The sequence below is a fragment of the Oncorhynchus tshawytscha genome, linkage group LG06 (genome assembly GCF_018296145.1).
Source record: "Oncorhynchus tshawytscha isolate Ot180627B linkage group LG06, Otsh_v2.0, whole genome shotgun sequence".
Classification (NCBI taxonomy): domain Eukaryota; kingdom Metazoa; phylum Chordata; class Actinopteri; order Salmoniformes; family Salmonidae; genus Oncorhynchus; species Oncorhynchus tshawytscha.
The window spans coordinates 26,971,452-26,988,277 of record NC_056434.1 but is presented as its reverse complement, the minus strand read 5'-3'; the positions used below and the strand labels follow the sequence as shown (position 1 = coordinate 26,988,277).

The window sequence follows — 16,826 nt, the reverse complement described above, 5'->3', positions numbered from 1 at the left end:
ATTTTAATATTACAATTTTATCAAAGACAGCACAGTATGAAGATAGGCTAAAACTGATTTTACAATAGAGATCCCCAATCACACTTGTTGGCGATGTCATGGCGAGGTTAGCTAGCTGAGTTCATGCGTAGCAACACGTCCTTGGGTCTAACAGTCATCTAGCGCAGGCCGTCAAATCAAAGGCTCTCCTTCAAATAAAAGTTGTTTTTGTCAGCAGGATACATTCTGAGTAAGAATTTCAGATTAGTCCCATGTACCGCACTACTCCCACCTCATGTCCTTTTTGAGGAGCCGTAGATCACCGACAAGAGGATTGGAGTGATCCAATAGCTCACATAACCGTGGTTACGTACGTAACCTTTGTTATGTAGCACTATATTGGATCACTCCAATATGGTATCACAATAGCAGATTAATCGGTGATCTAGGCATGGCCAGATGAGCAAAGGGCAGTCATGCTTGTCCTTCCATCCCCTTCCAGGGAAGTGGAGACAACACCCAACACGGCCATCCCGACCTGGTTGGCGGCAGCAACATTGACTCGATAGTGTCAAAAGTACTCAACGATGCCCAACTCCCAGAGGTGCAAATTTCATCAAGGGGAAACTCCTCGGAGCAGGGCCCACGATGTAGCTACTCCTCTAGTAGAATGTGCCACCACAGCACATGGCAAAGGCCGGCCGACCAGCTGATATGCTGTAGTAATAGTGTCCACAATCCAATGTAAGAGTCTCTGTTTTGATAGGCTCTTTTCCAGAACTCTCTGACCATAACACACAAACAGCTGATCCGATTGTCATATTCTCTTAATCTGTCAAATGTAACTTGGGGAAAAACCCATCCCACTCACAGCCATGGGAGGTGCGTAAGCGGACAAATGTTAGGGCCGGTTCAAATCAAAATCAAATCAAATTTATTTATATAGCCCTTCGTACATCAGCTGATATCTAAAAGTGCTGTACAGAAACCCAGCCTAAAACCCCAAACAGCAAGCAATGCAGGTGTAGAAGCACGGTGGCTAGGAAAAACTCCCTAGAAAGGCCAAAACCTAGGAAGAAACCTAGAGAGGAACCAGGCTATGTGGGGTGGCCAGTCCTCTTCTGGCTGTGCCGGGTGGAGATTATAACAGAACATGGCCAAGATGTTCAAATGTTCATAAATGACCAGCATGGTCGAATAATAATAAGGCAGAACAGTTGAAACTGGAGCAGCAGCACAGTCAGGTGGAAGTTGAAACTAGAGCAGCAGCATGGCCAGGTGGACTGGGGACAGCAAGGAGTCATCATGTCAGGTAGTCCTGGGGCATGGTCCTAGGGCTCAGGTCAGTTGAAACTGGAACAGCAGCATGGCCAGGTGCACATGTTTGTCAGACAGGACCTTCGGCAAGAAAGAGGGATTAGGCCAGAGGAAAACACTTCCCTTGTCTGCACCTATTCGGAAACATTCAGCCACTCCTTCGAAGGCAAATCGGAGGTACTTCCAGTGATCTCAATGAAGAGGAACGTGGAAGTATGCATCCTTCAGGTCGAGCGTGGTGAACCATTGGTCACTCAAGACTGCCTGAAACACCCCCGCGGGCGAGAGCATCTTGAACTTGAGCTCCGTCCTTTTTTGAAACTATGAAATACGTGGAGTAGAACCCACTTAGCCAGTCTAGCGGCTCTACCTTCCTGATTGCATCGTTGCTCAGAAGCAAGGCTATCTCCAACCGGAGCACCTCCTTCATCACATCTGCCCCCGAGGTGACCCAGATACCCCTGTAGAACTGCGGTCGGTATCAGAACTGGAGTTTTGTCTCACATCTCTCACAATGAAACACCATAATAATGTCGCTTCTCTGTGAAAGTGAAGCCAACACCGTGATATTAATATGTGTCTATAATCAGCTACTACAGACCTACAGTAACCGCATTAGTCTTATACACTATCTGACGGAGAGCAGGCGTGAACTGGGTGTGAACTGCCTGATTGTGGGGGAAGGGGCAGAACACACAAACTCACACGTTAGCTCAATCTTAGTTTATACGTGTGGGTTTGCTGTAACTCACGCCACGTTATAGTTTTTTCTACTATACGTGGGGGTGTTGGCAGGATGTAAGGAGTGTGCTTAGTCCTGCAGTGGTCTGCTCTCGTTAAGATAGCTACTGCATAGCTCGCTCACCGTGCAAGAGATAAGTGTGGTGTGCCTAGCGACATGTGACTCACTCTCCAGGGAGAACTGATAGCCCACCAGAGCAAAACATACACAGATTTCCGATCTTGAGGGGGTAGACGCGGTCCCTGAGCCCGAAGACTAACCGCGAAGACTGGTCTGGACCAAAAACTAATGTCCGTGGAAATCAAGGCCAGTCTGCACCAAAAAAAGACCTTCAGACAGGACCACAAAAAGGTGTCAGCGTCAGGCTATACTGCACAGACTATCTCCCTTGTACTGGATTGATGAATGAAGGTCACTAATTAGTAAGGAACTCCCAACACCTGGTTGTCTAGTGCTTAATTGAAAAGAAAAACCTGCAGACACTAGGCACTTCATGAAATGAGTTTGACACACCTGGCCTACAGTGTTACCTGAAATGTTATTTGAGGAATGCCCTTCTATGTGGCCAGCCTACCATTTGTAAAACACCCTCAAAAAGACTGTGTTCAGGACAGAACCCCCAAAATACGTTGTTCCGTGCTTCCTGAGGTGTAGCCTACCATATCGGCCCCAAATGACATTTTATGAATAGCCCACTGTTTGTACAACAGGCCATTGCATTGGCTTTATTATTCCTGATTCCTGTAACTAATCAATTTGGCTATTTATACTCTGAATATCAGTTACCCAACTTTATCAGGAGGAGTTATCCTGAGCCTATTTGCAATGTATTTACACAGCGGGGAATGCAGAAGTATTTAATTTTTTCGCTATGATCAGCTCGTAAAAAATTGCTGATGTTTTTCAGCGGCAGGGACTGGGAGTCTAGTCAGGATCAAGGGAAAGATGAATGGAGCAAAGTACAGAGATCCTTGATGAAAACCTGCTCCAGAGCGCTCAGGACCTCAGACTGGGGCGAAGGTTCACCTTCCAACATGACAACGACCCTAAGCACACAGCCAAGACAACGCAGGAGTGGCTTCGGGACAAGTCTCTGAATGTCCTTGAGTGGCCCAGCCAGAGCCCATGTCAGAACCTCCCAATCCATATGTCACGACTTCCACCGAAGTCGGCTCCTCTCCTTGTTCGGGCAGCATTCCACGATCGACGTCACCGGCTTTCTAGCCATCGCCGCTACATTTCTCATATTATTCCATTGGTTTTGTCTTGTTCCATTACACACCTGGATTTCATTCCATAATTACTACATGTATTTAGTCCTCTGTTTCCCCTCCATGTAATTTTTTTTGCGTTGTTTGTAACTTATTTTGTAACTTATTTTGTACATAATGTTGCTGCTATAGTCTCTTATGACCGAAAAGAGCTTCTGGACATCAGAACTGGGATTACTCACCACGAACTGGAAGAAGCTTTTTCCTTTAATGAGTATGAAGAGAAAGATTCTGCTCTCCCGGGAACAGGCCCAGATCCCCGTCATTTGCATGAAGAAAAGACTGAGGAAAAGATGACGCAGATCGAGCTGTATTTTGAGAATCCATAGGCGAGCGAGTAAACTCCCATTGCCATCAATTCTATTTTCCATAAACAATCATTGAATAATAAAATTGAGGACCTATGATTACAATTATCCTACCAACAGGACATTAAAAGCTGTACTATCTTATGTTTCACCGAGTCGTGGCTGAACGACGACACGGACAATATAGACCTGGAGGGATTTTCAATGCACCGGCAGAACAGAGAAGCTACGTCTGGTAAGATGAGGGGTGGGGGTGTGTGTATTTTTGTCAATAACAGCTGCTCCGCAATGTCCAATATTAAAGAAGTCTCGAGATATTGCTCGCCTGAGGTAGAGTACCTTATGTTAAAACTTCTTAAGGATGACGCAGAATGCTGTTCCCATGCAGGAACAACACTCAGCGGATTTCAGAGCGCCACCTATAGTTTTTGATAAAACTCATAATTTCATTAAACTTTCATTAAAATACACATTCAAGGTAGTGAATTAAAGCTACACTCGTTGTGAATCTATCCACCGAGTCAGATTTGTAAAATGCTTTTCGGCGAAAGTATGAGAAGCTATTATCTGATAGCATGTACCCCCAAAATACTGCAACGTCACCTAACACGACAGATTTTGCGGTAGCCGGCGCTACCCAAAACGCAGAAATAAAATATAAAACATTCATTACCTTTGACGAGCTTCTTTCTTGGCACTCCTAGATGTCCCATAAACATTTATTTGGGTCTTTTTTTCGATTAAATCGGTCCATATATAGCCTAGATATCGATCTATGAAGACTGTGTAATCAAGGAAAAAACTGAGTTTGATAACGCAACGTCATTTTTAAAAATTAAAAAAGTCGACGATAAACTTTCACAAAACACTTCGAAATACTTTTGTAATGCAACTTTAGGTATTAGTAAACGTTAATAATCTATCAAAATGATTATGGGGCGATGTATATTCTTTAGCTTCACGTCTTGAAATCATGTCCGGATATGTCTCAACCAAAACATCCTGTTGGAGACCATAGGGCTGTCTTCTGTATACCCCTACCTTGTCACAACACAACTGATTGGCTCAAACACATTAAGAAGGAAAGAAGGCACACCTGTTAATTGAAATGCATTCCACATGACAACCTCATGAAGCTGGTTGAGAGAATGCCAAGAGTGTGCAAAGCTGTCATCAAGGCAAAGGGTGGATACTTCGAAGAATCTCAAATCTAAAATATATGTTGATTTGTTGAACACTTTTTTTGGTTACTACATGATTCCATATGTGTTATTTCATAGTTTTAATGTCTTCACTATTATTTTATGTACAATGTGGAAAATTGTCAAAATAAAGAAAAACCCCTTTGAGTAGGTGTGTCCAAACTTTTGACTGGTACTATATATATATATATATATATATATATATATATATATATATATATATATATATATATATTAATACACATACACACAAAGTACATTCAGAGAGTATTCAGACCCCAGACCCCTTGACTTTTTCCACATTTTGTTACGTTACCCCCCCAAAAAAAAAACACAAAAAAAACAGGTTTATAGAAATGCTTGCAAAGTTATTAAAAAACTGAAATAAGTCATTTACATAATTTTTTTTTGAGCAGATGGTCGGGGGGCAGAACATAATTACAGATAATTCGTAGACGGCAAATTGACTGCAAGATGTCCAAACAGATATGTTTGACTAAAACATAATCATTTCAAGTCTTGCTTACATTTTTATGTGTTTCGCTTTATTATGCGAGGGAATACTTGGGAACATATTTCTTAAATAAAAATCACGTGGAGCTGATTTTCTGTTGTTTTTAGTCTCTTATGTACCCCTCAAAAATACGTGTGAATATATACGTATTTATGTTTTTTTGGGGGGGCTCAGAAAATTGCGATGGGGAAATGAACCAAATTTTGCCAGCAGGCCACCGGTTGGGGAACCCTGGGCTAGATTATTCTACATGCAACAGACCGAAGACTGAACACACACTTAGCAAAGAGACAGAGCAGGCAGGCCAGCTCCAGGAAGAGAGGGGCAATAGAAGGCAGAAGCGTGCTCATATGTTTTGGTAATCGGCATCTCACAATGTCTTGTCTTGCATGCTTTGCAAATTCACCAAGTAGCCTAAAGTTAACCTCTTCCTCTCTGGTTTTATTTGAATTAAACAACTTCCCCAGGGCTTTATCAGTCCAGAAATGAGAGCTTTACCATCTATGGCAAAAGCCTGGGTCTATGATGGAGATTGTAGAACTGTCATCAACGCATACTTCAGTATTCCCCCTTCTCTCTGGGAGCATTTGTGTGCCCAGGCCCCATAGGCATAATATCGAAAGGATCCCACCCTGGTCACCAACCAATGTAGCTGTGGTCCAGAGAGGAGAACTCTACCAACTATGGCAAAAGCCTGGGCTCCCGACAGGGACAATATAATTCTCCCCACTGCATGTTACACTGCATGTTACAATAGTAAAATCATCGGTTTGTCACCTGTTAAACTGATTCAACATTGAATTTAGTCTTCGAGATGCTCAAACTCGCATGTGTTTGTGTAAGGCAAAACCCACAAAGAAAATCCAACCGGCATATCCATATGTGTTCTCAATGTCTAAATAGTGATGGCAGGGCTAGTTCAAACTGCAGTAGGATGTTTCTCCTCACGGGTGAGGGAATCAGCCCAAGCTTGGTGAATAGCATTAGGTTGATCTCTGGAAGCAGGACACAGGAGAGATGAATAGATCATGTGAGACAAAAGTGAGAGACAATAATTCAATAAATCATCACAGCAAAGGAATGTCGTTTGTGAGCTAGAAAATTAACATCCCGACAGTCTGAGGCAAAAAGTGCTCTCCAATCATCCTATTCCATCTATTGACAGAGATAATGTGGCATATCTTATTTGTCAGTATGAATTAAATTATTTTTGGTAAGTATTCAAAGTATTCACCCCCCTTGGCATTTTTCCTATTTTGTTGCCTTACAACATGGAAATAAAATAGATTTTATTGGGGGGGGGTGTATCATTTGATTTACACAACATGCCTACCAATTTGAAAATGCAAAATATGTTTTATTGTGAGACAAACAAGAAATAAGACAAAAAGACAGAACTTGAGCGTGCATAACTATTCACTCCCCCAAAGTTAATACTTTGTAGAGACACCTTTTGCAGCAATTAGAACTGCAAGTGTCTTGGGTTATGTCTCTATAAGTTTGGCACATTTAGCCACTGGGATTTTTGCCCATTCTTCAAGGCAAATCTGCTACAGCTCCTTCAAGTTGGATGGGTTCCACTGGTGTACAGCAATCTTTAAGTCATACCACAGATTCTCAATTGGATAGAGGTCTGGGCTTTGACTAGGGCATTCCAATACATTTCAATGTTTCCCCTTAAACCACTCGAGTGTTGCTTTAGCAGTATTGTTAGGGTCATTGTCCTGCTGGAAGGTGAACCTCCGTCCCAGTCTCAAATCTATGGAAGACTGAAACAGGTTTCCCTCAAGAATTTCCCCGTATTTAGCACCATCCATCATTCCTTTAATTCGAACCAGTTTCCCAGTCCCTGCCGATGAAAAACATCCCCACAGCATGATGCGGGGTGACATTTTCGGGGTGAAGAGAGGTGTTGGGTTTGCGCCAGACATAGCGTTTTCCTTGATGGTCAAAAAGCTACATTTTAGTCTCATCTGACCAGAGTACCTTCTTCCATATGTTTGGGGAGTCTCCCACATGCCTTTTGGCAAACACCAAACGTGTTTGCTTATTTTTCTCTTTAAGCAATGGCTTTTGTCTAGCCACTCTTCCATAAAGCCCAGCTCTGTGGAGTGTACGGGCTTAAAGTGGTCCTATGGACAGATACTCTCTTATTAATTCCCTCCTTGCCTTTGGTGGGCGGCCCTCTCTTGGTAGGTTTGTTGTGGTGCCATATTCTTTCCATTTTATATAATGGACTTAATGGTGCTCCGTGGGATGTTCAAAGTTTTGGATATTTTTTGTAACCCAAACCTGATCTGTACTTCTCCACAACTTTGTCCCTGACCTGTTTGGAGAGCTCCTTGGTCTTCATGGTGTCGCTTGCTTGGTGGTGCCCCTTGCTTCGTGGTGTTGCAGACTCTGGGGCCTTTCAGAACAGGTGTATATATACTGAGATCATGTGACAGATCATGTGACACAGATTGCACATAGGTGGACTTTATTTAACTAATTATGTGACTTCTGAAGCTAATTGGTTGCACAAAGTCTTATTTAGGGGCTTCATAGCAAGGGGGGGACTTGACAATACCCACTGGGCACAGACGTCAATTCAACGTGCATTCCACATTGGTTAAACGTGATATAATTGAAATGACGTGGAAACGACATTGATTTGACAAGTGTATGCCCAGTGGGTAGAGACTTCATGTATTCACAAATAGAACCTCCAGTTAACTGACTGCAGTACTGAGAAGAAATGTGCATACTTTATCAAAACTGAAGAAAAACAAGTATTGGGTAGTATATACCGGTAAACTATGTTTTATCTCGCTTTGCAGTGGAATGAAGGACATCAACGTCCTGTTTTTCCCAAGCTCAGACATATAAGGGTGAGTTTTGTGTTTTAGTGAAGGGAAATAAAAGAATGTGCAACTTTCATTTATTTTTTTCAGTGTTTGGCGTACCAACAGGCCCATGCAAATCAAGCTAATGTTTCATGTTCTTGTTGAGAGAATGTTGCTTTTGTTTCATTGTTTTATCTATACCACATAGGGAAATCTACTGTACTGTATCAATCAGCCTCTCTCTTATCCATTTTTCTCCCTTTCTATTTGTCTCAAGTTCTAAGAAAAACATTGGACTGACTGTCAGGTATGATATTCTCTGTTTGGTTCTTATAAAGAGTTTTTGAATACCAGGAGTAACATTGCTGTTTCTTCCCTCTCTTTGTGTCATACAGCCTATTAAACTGCAGTTTGAGTACCGATCAGATGACTAGACCGTCAGTTGTTAGCGAGAAGTCCTGGCCTCACTCTCCTAGAGTAAGTACAAATGTACCCAGTGTTCTTGAGCAAGTCACATCACACTGTGGGTAAGGACACTAAATATGTCAAGAGAATCTGACTTTCTGTTTGGTGTTATGTTGTGTCCCCTGCAGTCTGTCAGAAGACGACATCAAGGCTGGTACTCTCAAGGCCCTGACTGACTCTCTACAGAAGCTGAACGTCTCCAAACAGATTGTGTAAGACTGATTTTTATTTGAAGTGCATGACTTTTGATAAAGTCATGATCTTATGGCTGTCCCGTATTATGTTTGAAACTAGTTATGCTGCTTAATACGGTTATTGTCTGTGTCTTGACATTCTGAATGACAGCCACATATCTGTTGATGGGCTGATGATTCTGACCAGTTTCCTGTCTGTATGTCTTGATGTGGTTCAAGTGGACATCAGGTATGTTGTGCATAACACCCTTTATTTTCTTAGATAAAGCCAATATAGACAGCACCCTTGTTGTGTGCGTAAACTGCAACCAGACTAAAACCACCACACTACCCCATCACCTCCTGGTGGCTTCACTATTCAGAGGGTGTCTCCTCTGTCAAGGGGTTTGCTGTAGGCCCAAACCAGACGTTTTAATCATGTAAGAAATGATGATACTACTGTGGTCCCTATTACACAACTTTTTTTTAGAATGTCCTGTAAATTCCTCTCAGACCCTTCCCACTGGGCTCAAATGTCAATTCAATGTCTATTACGTTGGTTCGATGTAATTTCATTGAAATGACATAGAAACAACATTGATTCAACCAGTGTGTGCCCCGTGGGTTACCACTCACTGCTGTGCATTTTCCCCATACATCCCCATGACAGGCTGCACGACCCTGTTCTTGTGTCCATGCTTTTTTTCTAGGGGATAGAGAAACACCAGATTTCTAAGAGACTTTGGTGTGTACAATATTTTCACTTTTATATTACTAATGATGTGGAGAATCTTTTCTACTGTAGGTGGTATGACATTGTCTCTGCTTTCCATCCTCTTTTCCCATGGTCCCTGTGTGCAGTCTGACGGGCTGTGCTCTTCGTCTCCCTCACTTGGACCGTCTGTGTGAGAATCTGAGGGACTGCTCTGCTCTGACTATGCTGGAGTAAGTGTTCTCAGGGAGAGACTTTGGAGTGTGAAATAGCAATACGGATAATTGTTGGAATGCACATATACAAGGACCTGTTTGTTTTTGTTCATCACCCCCCACCGTTGTCAGTATTTCCAACAATGCTTTGGAAAACAAAGGTCTGAAGAAGTTGTTGGACCTCTTGCCTCAGCTTAGCAACATACAGGAAATCAAGTAAGAATTTCTATAGCAACTCAAATGTCTTTTCCTTTTCTTCCTTTTTTGTCCGTTTTTTTTCCCTTAAAAGCTTTTTTTCTGACCAGGGAGTTTCTGTATACCCTCATTTTGTTTTAGTGTCAGTGAGAATGCAGTCAGCATGGAAGGAGTTGTGCAGCCTAGCTGGAACCCTGTGCTCACACAGGAACATGAGTGAAGTGAATATCAGGTATTCACATCCCATTACTGTCTTATACAGACCAACACTTTTGTAAACAAACAGACATGCTTGAAACCGGCATGGTAGAAAGTTTATGAATTCATGTCTAGTAATATGTTTGCATTTGTGATGATTATTAACTATAAAACTGTTATATTTATCAGTCATGGGGGGGATAAGAAGCTGTTTCTGAAATTCCTCTCCAGTAAAATGTAATAGAGCAACAGAGTAATAGCAATATACTGTATAATAACACCTCTTTCTGATGATGTTGCTTTCAAAATACCAATTCTATGACTCAGTAAGATGTTGTAGTCCTAATAACCGTTCACTGAATCTCTGTCATTTCAGAATACTATCAACGGGATTGGAACAGTGTAAGAAACTCAGGTAGGACACAGAACGATATGTAACTTTTTGGGCGACCCAACCAAATTCACATAGAAATGTGAGTTATTGTCACGCCCTGGTCTTAGTATTTTGTGTTTATATATTTATTTGGTCAGGCCAGGGTGTGACATGGGTTTATTTTGTGGTGTGTTTTTGTATTGGGGTTTTTAGTAGGTATTGGGATTGTGGCTGAGTAGGGGTGTCTAGCATAGTCTATGGCTGCCTGAGGCGGTTCTCAATCAGAGTCAGGTGATTCTCGTTGTCTCTGATTGGGAACCATATTTAGGTAGCCTGGGTTTCACTGTGTGTTTTGTGGGTGATTGTTCCTGTCTCAGTGTGTTTGTATTTCACCAGATAGGCTGGTTTTATAGGTTTTCACGGTCCGTTTCTTGTTTTTGTATTTGTCGTGTTTATTCATTCATTAAACATGTATCGAACTAACCACGCTGCATTTTGGTCCGACTCTCCTTCGACGGAAGAAAGCCGTTACAGTTATAGATCTGTCATTCTCAATTAGAGCTTTCGGTGGCGCGAATGCATAGTGCAAAAAGCCACAACATTCACTACTGGAGTTCTGCGTGGTTAAGATAAAATCATGCATCAAATTATCTTGAGTACCTGTAGCGGTCCTGTGGTTGGGTGGATGCAACTGTTCTGTGGGGGAGGGGTGGGTGTAGTGGTCCTGTGGGGGGGCTATTCTACTTTACACTTTTTTTTCTTGTAGTTCTGCATCTTATGGAATGTGTGAGTGGGCGGGGCTCGGGCTGAGGGAAATTGGGATGAAGGAGGGGACGGGTGAGGGTGAGGGTAAAGGTCTAGCATCCTGCTCTTTTCTTTTTTATTTAAGTTCCTCTGTCAATATAAATAAAATAAAATAAAAATGTTTTCACAAATTGTACCTATCATTCTCATTGAAAGAGCAAGTCTAAGAAGCGGTAGATCTGTTCTATGTGCTCTATTTCTATGCTTCCCGTGTTTAAGATTCGTTTTTGTGCCTTTTACTTTTGGTTTTGTACACCAACTTCAAACAGCTGAAAATACAATATTTTGGGTTATGGAAAATATATTTGAGGTTTAGATGGTACAATGATTCTCTACACTATACTTGCTTGTTTTGTCACATAAACTGAAATTAGACAAACTATTAAGAGTTTTAGCAACCAGGAACCATAGAGCATCTTTAACTGAATTTATGTCCCATTCACTTAACCCTGAAATATAATCCCAAACATGTTTTTGTTTTAGTCTAACTCACAGTGATATCCATCCCACTGACATGAACAAGCTATGTAGAAGACTGGTACAGTGTCCCAGCCTACTTGAGCTAGAGTGAGTTCTACTGTTACCTCTATCTCTGTCAGTGTCCTGTCTCTGTCTTTCAGGGTTTACTACAGTATCTGGGGCTGTGTTCTCTTCTCTCTTTATTTCTTACCAGGTTATACGTTTTCCTCCTTCCCAATTCTCTGAAAATATTCTGCCTGTTGTCTGTTGTAGTTCTTTTCTCAGCAGTCTTCAAACAGAATATTGTGATATTATCAGTTTCTCCCACGGATCCCTGAAAGACGAAGCTATTGAAAATCTATTGAAGATCCTGTCTAAGATGAAATCTCTTCAGCTGCTTAAGTAAGAACACTTCACCCTGCTCAGTAATGATAATCTCAGGGTCACAACACCGGTAAAGTTAGAAAGTGAATGATATTCATTTCTCATCATTCTCCTTCGCCTCCCACAGTATGAACCATGTCCAGATGTCTACGTATGGAGCATTGTTATTGGTCAGATCTCTGAGACTGCCATCGTGTCAGAGCTGTGGAACTCCGGTATGTACGGCTCAGGATGCTCAGGTCACCGCTCACTCACGTGGTTCATACATTTTGTTTTATATATATATATATATATATATATATAAAAAACTGTGTTTACATCAATACCTTAAATATTGATGTGCTTTTTAGGCCACAAGGAGAAGCCTTCATCAAGTTTGTCAACATGAATGCAGAACAAGCAACTTGCAGGTGAATGTGTTTTATCTGCTTATGCTGTTCCCACATATAGAAATGCCACATTACAGAAATGAGGTTGTAGGTTAACTGACAGTTTAAAAAATCGGTCACATCTTATATTGAGTTCTGTCTGTGTCTGTCTGTCTGTGTCTGTCTGTCTGTGTCTGTCTCCTCTGCGTACACACTGAGCAGTGGATATACTCTCTGGGATGCTGGAGCAGTGTCCTCATCTTTCTGTCCTGAAGTGAGTGCCTGTGTCCTCTCTCCTCAAACACATCCCTGTACCTGGGTCACACTGCCCACATTTTAGCAAAAAGAACAGTGTTTATAAATGATGATGTACTCACAACTACTGCACTGTATTCACAGAAATACTTTACACTACTAGTGTATATGTCTTCCTCAATGATCGAACTGTGTTTTCCCTAGCTGAAAATTAGGGTTACAGTATCTTGGCAGTTTTTCAACACATTTTCTACCAACTTTTCTCGTTATGGATATTAACCCATTCTTTTAAATGGTGAAGTTTATCCAGTAACCTTCTGAGAGACGAGGGAGTGAAGAGATTTGTGGATTCTCTGCCAAGTCTGCGGATTGCTAGCTCAGTGAAGTAAGACTCATTACAATGGCCTATCTTCCTTCAGTCCGTACAGTGAACTCCATTACGGCTAGCGCTGTCTTGTTTCACCAAGATAAACGTCCGTCAATTTACCTCCTGGTTAGCCCCTAAACAAACCTTATACAATACTGTTTTATCAGTGGAAGCAGATGCATCTGTTCTATCTTTGTGGGGGTTAGTTGTGCTTTCTTGTACAGCTGTGTTCTGTTTTAATCTGCAGCCTCGATGATAACAGACTCACTCAGATGGGGGCTCTCTACATTCAGAACACAGTGACGACCTGTGAAAAAGTGGTTGAAGTGGACGTAAGGTAAAATCTGTTGAACAATGCCATTTACTTGTCTAGAACCCCCATATAGCAGTGTTCCCCAATAGGAGGTCCGCGGGCCAAATTCGGCCCACAGGTGATTTTATTTGTCTGAAGTTTTTGAGCACATATTATTTTAAAATAGTTTTTGCTGTAGTACATAAAAGATTGTAAAATCACCAGGAAATCAGCTCAAAGTGATTTTAATTTAGGAAATCTGTTCCAAATTATTCCGACACATAAATAGAGAGGCATATGTGATTGTATCCCAATGTAATCAAGGTTTGAAATGATTCCGTTTTTGTCAAATACTATATCTGTTTGGGATGCTGGTACTAAGACTGCACTCAACGAGCTGTATACAGCCATAAGCAAACAGGAAAACGCTCATCCAGAGGCGGTGCTCCTAGTGGCCGGGGACTTTAATGCAGGGAAACTTAAATCCGTTTGACCTAATTTCTACCAGCATGTTAAATGTGCAACCAGAGGGAAAAAAACTCCAGACCACCGTTACTCCACACACAGAGACGCGTACAAAGCTCTCCCTCACCTTCCATTTGGCAAATCTGACCATAACTCTATCCTCCTGATTCCTGCTTACAAGAAAAAACTAAAGCAGGAAGCACCAGTGACTCGCTCAATAAGGAAGTGGTCAGATGAAGCAGGTGCTAAGCTACAGGACTGTTTTGCTAGAACAGACTGGAATATGTTCCGTGATTCTTCCGATGGCATTAAGGAGTACACCACATCAGTCACTGGCTTCATCAATAAGTGCATCGATGATGTCATCCTCACAGTGACCATACGTACATACCCCAACCAGAAGCCATGGATTACAGGCAACATCCGCACTGAGCTAAAGGGTAGAGCTGCCGCTTTCAAGAAGCGGGACTTTAACCCGGAGACTTATAAGAAATCCCGCTATGCCCTCAGACAAACCATCAAACAGGCAAAACGTCAATACAGGACTAAGATTGAATTGTACTACACCGGCTCCGACACTCGTCAGATGTGGCAGGGCTTGCAAACTATTATGGACTACAAAGGGAAGCAAAGCCGTGAGCTGCCCAGTGACACGAGCCTACCTGGATAAAAGGAACACAGACGTGAAAATACTATTCATCGACTACAGCTCAGAGATCAACACCATAGTGCCCTCAAAGCTAATCACTATGCTCAGGACCCTGGGACTAAACACCTCCCTCTGCAACTGAATCGTGGACTGCCTGACTGGCCACCCCCAGTGGGTAAGGGTAGGTAACAACACATCTGCCACGCTGATCCTCAACACGGGGGCCCCTCAAGGGTGCATGCTCAGTCCCCTCCTGTAGTCCCTGTTCACCCATGACTGCATGCCCAAGCGCGACTCCAACACCATTAAGTTTGCAGACGACACAACAGTGGTAGGCCTGATCACCGACAACGATGAGACAGCCTATAGGGAGGAGGTCAGAGACCTGATATTGTGGTGCCAGGATAACAACCTCTCCCTCAATGTGATCAAGACAAAGGTGATGATTGTGGACTACGGGGCTGTAGTAGATCAGGTTGAGAGCTTCAAGTTCCTTGGTGTCCACATCACCAGCAAACTATTGTGGTCCAAACACACCAAGACAGTTGTGAAGAGGGTACAACAACTCCTATTCCCCTTCAAGAGACTTAAATGATTTGGCATGGGTCCTCAGATCCTCAAAGTTCTACAGCTGCATCATTGAGAGCAATCACCGCCTGGTATGGCAACTAGAGACACCAGCTAGTCATAGACTGCCTGCTCGTACCGCAAGGCACTACTACTATTTTATTGTCCGCCCCCCACCCCCATTTTTACGCTGCTGTTTATTATCCCTTATTTATTTGTTTAATTTTTACTGCTGAATGTAACTGGGGACCCCTGCCATATAGTTTGTGCTGTAAGTCTGTGTATTGTTTTGTCTGTTTGGGAACTGAGAAGAGGTCGCTCATCCGCTTTGAACTGGACAGTGACTGTGGCAAAACTCTGAGGTAAGACAACAAAAAGGCTACTTTCTGCTCATCAATTGAAGTAACAACACACATACCATACTGTGAACTCATTTAGCTAGGCAAACAGGAAGCATTGTTTTATTTTGTTCTTGGAAAAATAACATATCGAAACTGGAAGGATTGCCAGTATAAATTATATCAGACCTCTCCCATATAACTCATAGACATGACATCTATCTCCCCACAGCTTCAGTCTCTCACCTTCTTTTTCTGCTTCATGTTCCCTGGATCCTTCAGTCTGAGAGAGTGTCATTTTGGGGCTGACCATCTGCAGAAACTAGCAGAGATTCTGAAGAGCTGTGCTGCTCAGTTGGTCAAACTGAGGTGAGAATGGGACTGGGAATACTGCCTGACCTTTGAGATAATGAACCTGAAACTCATCAAATTTGATAAAGTTAAAATAACACCACTGAATTTGAAAGAATCACAGAAGTACAGCATGATTGGCAGTAGAAGGATGATAATACACTGAACAAATATATAAATGCAACAATTTCAACTCTTTTATTGAGTTACAGTTTATAAGGAAATCAGTCAATTGAAATCAATGAATTTAGGCCATAATCTATGGATTTGACATGACTGGGCAGGGGTGTAGCCATGGGTGGGCCTGGGAGGGTATAGGCCCACCAACTGGGGAGCTAGACCCAGTCAATCAGAATGACTGTTTTCATGCAAAAGGGCTATATTACAGACACAAATATTCCTCAGCCCCCCCTCCCCTCAGACGATCCCGCAGGTGAAGAAGCCGGATGTGGAGGTCCTGGGCTGGTGTGGTTACACCTGGTCTGCGGTTGTGAGGCCAAATTCTATAAAACTAAGTTGGAAGCGGCTTATGGTAGAGAAATGGACATTCAATTCTCTGGTAGGCATTCCTGTAGTCAGCATGCCCATTGCATGCTCCCTCAAAATTTCAGACATCTGTGGCATTGTGTTGTATGACAAAACTGCACATTTTAGAATAGCTTTTTATTGTCCCCAGCACAAGGTGAACCTGTCTAGTGATCATGCTGTTTAATCTGCTTCTTGATACGCCACATCTGTTAGGTGGATGGATTATCTTGACAAAGGTGAAATGCTCACTAACAGGGATGTAAAAAAAATGTGCAAAGAATATGAGAGAAATAAGCTTTTTGTGTGTATGGAACATTTCTGGTATCTTTTATTTCAGCTCATGAAACATGGGAACAACACTATAGTATTTTTTTCCTCTATGATTCTGGGGAACACTGTTTTCTCTTGTATATGTAGGTTATCCTGTAACACCATGCAGAGAGAAGGCCTTTTGGCTCTACAGAACAGCCTGACTGCCCTGTCCTCATTACACACCCTGGAGTGAGCCCG

At 42.3% G+C, this 16,826-nt stretch overlaps 1 long non-coding RNA gene across 1 annotated transcript; it reads left to right on the top strand.

Annotated features, from left to right (window-relative positions):
* Nucleotides 1-7,923: 7,923 nt before the first annotated feature.
* Nucleotides 7,924-11,860, top strand: LOC112253345. Its single transcript, XR_002953983.2, has 9 exons — nucleotides 7,924-8,203; nucleotides 8,436-8,465; nucleotides 8,554-8,635; nucleotides 8,752-8,835; nucleotides 8,969-9,046; nucleotides 9,658-9,939; nucleotides 10,060-10,150; nucleotides 10,493-10,531; nucleotides 11,777-11,860. It is a non-coding gene; the product is annotated as an uncharacterized LOC112253345 (long non-coding RNA).
* Nucleotides 11,861-16,826: the final 4,966 nt, after the last annotated feature.